Source organism: Balearica regulorum, chromosome Z (assembly GCF_011004875.1).
Source record: "Balearica regulorum gibbericeps isolate bBalReg1 chromosome Z, bBalReg1.pri, whole genome shotgun sequence".
Classification (NCBI taxonomy): Eukaryota; Metazoa; Chordata; class Aves; order Gruiformes; family Gruidae; genus Balearica; species Balearica regulorum.
The window spans coordinates 51,563,012-51,569,720 of record NC_046220.1 but is presented as its reverse complement, the minus strand read 5'-3'; positions in this window follow the sequence as shown (position 1 = coordinate 51,569,720).

The window sequence follows — 6,709 nt, the reverse complement described above, 5'->3', positions numbered from 1 at the left end:
AAACAGAGTGGTGAACCAAGCACCTGTAGCAGCAGGTGGTGATTGTTCTCTTATCCTTCAGGAATCTGCTGAAGGAGTGCCCTGCCCACCATAACTGTCAACAGTTGAACTGCTAGGGCTAGACTGCTCTGCAGTGCTGTAGCAGCTGCTTTAAAGGTTCCCTGCAATACAACCCTGGTTGCAACTTCAGTATTTGCCTCTGAAGTTACTACTGTTCATCTTTCCGCAACGTCCTTCTCTTTCAGCTGTCTCTTGGTAGCGTATGGGCTTCCCAATCCTCTTCAGTATCGGGACTGAGATCATGTAGACAGCTGGCATGATTTCCAAAGATACTGTTTGCTTGTTTGATGGCTTCTTGTGCTGAATTCTAAGGCAGCAATCAGTAAGGGGGCTTTTATGTGGGGTTTTTTTTCCTCTTTTTTAACAGTAGGGAGAAGAGAGAGGCCAAAATGTGAATATATTCTTTCATTAAACTAATTCTGCCTTGGTATGTTATCTTTCACCCAACCCATTTACGTTATTTCCAGCAAAAAGTTATGGTCAATTATATTTCAAAATTGCTGTCCCTGCAAATGATGAAATTTTGCTATGGCCAGTCCTGTACTTCCAATAAGGCCAAGGGAAGCTGGCTACAGTCTGGGTGTGGGAGTTGAGTACATCCTGTGCTTAACTACAAAACAGAGAAGAACTCATATTAGAAGCTGCTGTTTGTGTGTTCTGGTCCTATTTCATATTGAATGATTAAAATTCAATGACAAAAAGGTTACACTAAATCAGAGTTTTTAAAGATAACTTTACTTCCCAGAAACTGCTGGGTCTGGTCTTAATTTAATGTATCCTTCTGAATGAGTCCTCTGAGTGAAATCCAGCATGGCACCCAGCGTAGTTAAATTTCTATGACACCAGCTCGGTTTCTGTTTTGGCTACTTGTTAAATACTGTTAGTGTTTCAGTGATCAAAACTTCCAAGTAGGTTTATTATTTCATGATGAAAAATGAGAATTTTTTTTTTAATAATCCCTTGTCTGTGTGTTTGGTATTTATGTCTTTTTTTTAATTATTTTTTTTTTAAGCAAGACAATCAATTTTTTCTTATAACCCCTCATTACAATAAACTGGATATAAGGGAATGGAACTTGGAGATTATTTGAGTTATATTGAAATGAAAATTTAAGGACCCTGCCTGCTGACATGTGGACTTGTGTCTGTACAGAAGCAGAAAAGCTAGAGTATTAAAAACTGTAGTTGAATCGGTTGAATCTAAAAAACGTTAACCTGAAACTGTGGTTGGCTTTTTGCTCTGATCTTTTTTTAAATGCTTAGTGATTTGGCAGTGTGAACCCTTATAACTTATTGCAAACCTCCAAAAGGTCTTGGAGATTCTCTCCCTAATGCAAGTTTTTGCCTTGCTGACAAGACAGCGATACTGAACGCTGTTTCTTGTGTTGAGGAAGAGGAGGGCCCTTCTCATTTTACTGTTGGTGTGAAGTTCCAAAGGAAAATGTGATTCATATAGACAGTGCCACTTTTCACTGCTAGCTGGGCACTTGTTATCACAACAGCCCCTTGTTCACTTGAATGATGAGCAGCTCCGCAGGGCTGCACAATATTTTAAGCTGTAGTAAACTCAAATCTTGAAGTAGGGGTGCTACTGCCAAAGCTAACCCTGCTTTACATTTTGTGCTTTGCTTCCTTTCTGCAAAAAGAATAAGCCTTATTCCTTGGGAGACTTGAGTTTGACTGCCTGTCAGTTCTCAGCTCTCTGGCATCTTGGAAGGTGAGGTGACCATTTCTACAGTCATTGAGATTCTATGGATTTAGGTTACTTCTCGTTTGTAAATGGGCAGTAAATTCAGGCAGTAAAACCTCAAGCAGCTGAATGGATAGAGCATGACTGCAGTGACTTGCAGCATACAATCAGGAGCTCATCTCTGCATCCATTTCATTTAACCCTTTGAAGTAGTGGCATGGTTGACCCATTGTCTCTGAAACTGTTGTGAAAGACAGATGTGTGTTAGTTTATCAACACCTATGTGAAAACAAGCTGGATTTGGCATACTTGTCAAATATACAGTACCTGTTTTTTTGGTAAAAGGAGTTTTGATTCACCAAATCATAGATTAGTAGAGGTTGGAAGGAGCCTCTGGAGATCATCTAGTCCAACCCCCCTGCTAGAGCAGGATCACCTAGAGCAGGTTGTACAGAATCATGTCCAGGCAGGTTTTGAATATCTCCAGAGAAGGAGACTCCACCACCTCTCCGGGCAGCCTGTTCCAGTGCTCGGTCACCCTCAAAGTGAAGAAGTTTTTTCCCATATTCAGGTGGAACTTCCTGTGTTCCAGTTTGTGCCCGTTGCTCCTTGTCCTGTGGCTGGGCAGCACTGAGTCTGGCCCCATCCTCTTGACATCTGCCCTTTGGATATTTCTAAGTGTTGATGAGATCCCCTCTCAGTCTTCTCCTCTCCAGGCTAAACAGAACCAGCTCTCTCAGCCTTTCCTCATACGAGAGATGCTCCAGGCCCCTAATCATCCTTGTACCTGCACTGGTGCCTGGGCTTATTCCTGCCTAGGTGCAGGCCCCTACACTTGCCCTTACTGAATTTCATATGGTTCCTCTTTACCCAATTCTCCAGCCTGTCAAGGTCTCACCTGATGGTAGTGCAGCCTCCTGTTGTGTCGGCCACTCCTCCCAGTTCTGTATCATCAGCAAACTGGCTGAGGGTACACTCTGTCCCCTCGTGCAGGTCATGGATGAATATGTTGAACAAGACTGGACTCAGCACTGACCCTTGGGGCACACCTCTAGCTACAGGCCTCCAACTAGACTCTGCGCTTCTTATCACAACCCTGTGGGCTCTGCCATTCAGCCAGTTCTCCACCCACCTCACTGTCCACTCATCTGACCCATACTTCCTAAGATTGCCTATGAGGATGTTATGAGAGGTGGTGTCACAAGCCTTGCTGAAGTCAAGGTAGACAACATCCACTGCTCTCCCCTCATCCACCCAGCCACTTATGCCATCCCAGAAGGCTATCACATTGGTCAGGCATGATTTCCCCTTGGTGAATCCATGTTGACCACTCCCAATAACCACCTTCTCCTCCACATGCTCATCGATGACCCCCAGAATGAGACTGACTGGCTAGTAGTTTCCTGGGTCCTCCTTCTTGCCCTTTTTGAAGACCAGAGTGACATTGGCTTTCCTCCAGTCCTCAGGCACCTCTCCTGTTCTCCATGACCTTTCAAAGACAACTGAGAGCGGCCTAGCAATAACATCCTTTGATATGGAATGGTCAGAATCAGGAAGTGCCTATGTGAGAATTCCCATTTCCTTTAACATCTTTTCAGAAACGCTTCTGAGGCTGAAAGTGGAAGTTGTTTTTAGTCTCCTAAGGCAATAAAATACACCTTGTGGCTAGCTGTATGTAGAAGTATGCAAAATCCAGTGTACAGTAACTACCTTAACTTGGAAGCTGAACGAGAACGCTGCTGTCCAATGGTCTAGCTGTATGGCCACGTTAGTGCCTCCCCTGAACTGCAGTCTGCTGTGAAACTAATGGTTGCCAAACCCCAGGATCTGTGGAGGCCAAACATGGCCACCTGCCGAGGGCCAGTTCGTACTGGGAGCTGCCATGGCTATTGACCTACCAGCTCAGTAACCTGAGGTACTGTCGTCTAGATCTGAAAGCTATTCAGTCGTGGTACATAAACACCTGCCATTTCATCACACCAGTACAGAGTCATTATGCTCATGGTAAGCTTTGTAAACAATTGTAGCATTTAGTAACTACTCACATGTTTTCACCTTTGTTTGGGAGATTGCTGTATTCAAAATCTTAACTGTATTGCCGGGAACTAAAACAGCTTTCCATGCTGAGTTTTAACTTCCAGTAATCACGTAAGTGGATTCTGCTTTGTAAATACAGGTTTCAATATTTAATCATTAACCTTTCTAAATGCCTGTAGCTTGATACTTTAATTTCCCCAAGGCAGCCAGCGTGTCAGTACAAAGTGCTACTGTAACTGAGTGCTGCTGTGTTTTGTGCAAAAAGTCATTTATGAGTGTGCTTCTTTGAGCAGCAGCAGGGAGGCCTTTCCCAGGCACCCTTCACATCTCCTCCTCTTTCATCAACAGAGCTTTGAAGAGAAGATAGAGAGTTTTAGGCTGTTGGCAACTTTGGGCAGGAAGGTGACATGGAAATAGCACTATCATATAAATATGCACAAATCATGTTTTTGTATAGATCACTACAGATGCATACATGTGCATGTGCTTCTATCCATTCACAGAAATGATAGTGGAGTAATAAGGATGATAAAAAGTACGCTTGCATCTACAAAACCTAGATGTACTCAATATAGTCAAGAAATCTTTAGAAAGGACGCAGTGTATGCTAATAGTAGGAAGTCTGCTGGGCAAATACAGCAAAACAAGCTCCATAAACCCAGCTGCTGGTGAGCAGTGTTGTTCAAGTTAAAATGAATATTCTTCTGTTGGCTTTTGCACATTACCAAACCTATAATTCTGCCTTATCTTAACTTTACAGCCAGATTATTGAGACCAAAAATAAAGGTAATGGGTTCTGCTTAAGGACAACGTATACAAGCAGTTAACATCATTTAGGTGTACCACTATGTAAATGGACAGTTAGAAGTTGGTCAAACTACCTCAAACAGGCATTAGCAGCAGCTTACATGTAGCAACTACACCCTGCACACATGGTCTCTGACGGAGCGGTGCATTTAGCAGGGAAAGAAAAATTCACAGTGATGGATTCTGGTGAAGTGACATAAAAATTAGTAACTAGGGCAAACTAGCACAGATAATTAGCAGTTTTAAACACAATAAACATTAATACTGCTTGTGCAATGAGTATGACATACTAGAATTCTGATTTCATGTTTTTCATGCTTTTTTCTGTGCCTCTGGTCACTAGCAAGGATTTTTTTGTTATTACTTAAACCATGCAAGTGAAGAGAAGGGAAGATGAGGGCTACAATCCAAAAACTATTATGCAGTATACTATTCCAGTCTGTTAGGAAGAAAGAAAAAAACAAAACAAAAACCCAAACAACAAAAAGGCGGTGCTGGGGAAAAAAGTTCTCATCTCTTCAGAATTAGTACACAGAGTAAGGAGGAGTTACTTCATAACAGTGCATGATTTCAGTGAAAAAAGTGTTATTCTCAAGATAAACCTGTCACACTCAGATTCTGTAAAACAGAGAAGTTTGAAAGCAGTGCTGAAGTTGCTGACCTTCACCTGGTCCTGACGTAGTGAATGTTGAAGTTGCCTTTTCCTATTACCGACTCTAGCTGCTTAGCACTATTCTAAGAGCAGAACTGCCAACAGAAGTAAAGATTGTACCAAGTTGCTGAACTTGGAATGGGGAAGAGCTGTAAGCCTTGTTTTGTATGCAAGATACCCCTTTTCTCCATACTCCCCTGGGTAAGAATGAAGGAACAACACAAAACCCATGGCAGCAATTTAGAAGGCATGTTGAGCTACACCAGAGGTATCACCAAGGCCAGAAAGGCCCACACCCCGTATCGTGACCACCTCCATGAGAAAGAACAGGTGGGTTATAGTTGTAGGGAACTCCCTTCTGAGAGGTACGTTGGGTCTGATATGCTGGGCAGACCCTCTGCTGCCTCCCTGGAGCCCAGGTTAAGGACATCATGAGGAAACTCTCCAGCCTGGTGTGGCCCTCTGGCTACTACCCACTACTTCTCCTCCACATGGGTGGGGATGAAGCTGTGACGCACAATGCAAAAGCCATCAAAAGAGGCTTCAGGGTCTTGGGATGGTCACTGAAGGGATCTGGAGTGCAGGTTATTTTTTCCTCCCTCCTTTCAGTTGTGGGCAACCACGTTGGGAGGAACAGGCGGACACATGGTCCATAAATACATGGCTCCGTGGCTGGTGTCACTGCCACAGTTTTGGTTTTTTTGACAACAGGGTGGCCTACATGGCACCAGGCTTGATGAACTCTGATGGGATTCCCCTCTCTCAAAGGGGAAAAAGGGTCTTTGCCCAGGAGCTACTGGGGCTCATTGACAGAACTTTAAACTAGGCTTGAAGGGGGAGGGGGGGCAATATCAGGCTTGCTCGTGACAACAAGTTGTGGGACAACATGCCCAGGTTAGACGGACAGGGTGCTGGTGATGGCCCTCAGCCTGTTGCTCAGAGACGTGCTGGACGTACTGCAGCATGCTTGAAGTCTAGAGGAGATGAGCCAGGAACCAACAGGAAAACAGTGGGAAAAGACATCAGAGGAATTCCAGCCACCCCAGCCGGTCAGTCAGCCTCGTCCGGGGCCCAACTGAAATGCCTCTGTGCAAATGTAGCATGGGGAATGAACAAGAGGAGTTGGAGACGTGCACATGCCTGCAGGGCTATGATCTCACTGGCATCATGGAGCTGTGGTGGGACAGCTCCTATGACTGGAGTGTTGGAATGGAAGGATATAGGCTTTTTAGGAAGGACAGGCTGGGGACACCAGGAGGGGGTGTCGCCCTCTGTGTCAATGACCAGCTGGAGTGCATGGAGCTCTGCCTGGGGATGGATGAGGAGCTGACAGAGAGCTTATGCGTTAGGATTAAAGGGAGGGCTGGGGCAGGGGACATCATAGCGGGGGTCTGCTACAGGCCACCTGACCAGGGAGACCAAGCAGTAGAAGCCCTCCATAGACAGATAGGAGCAGCCTCACAT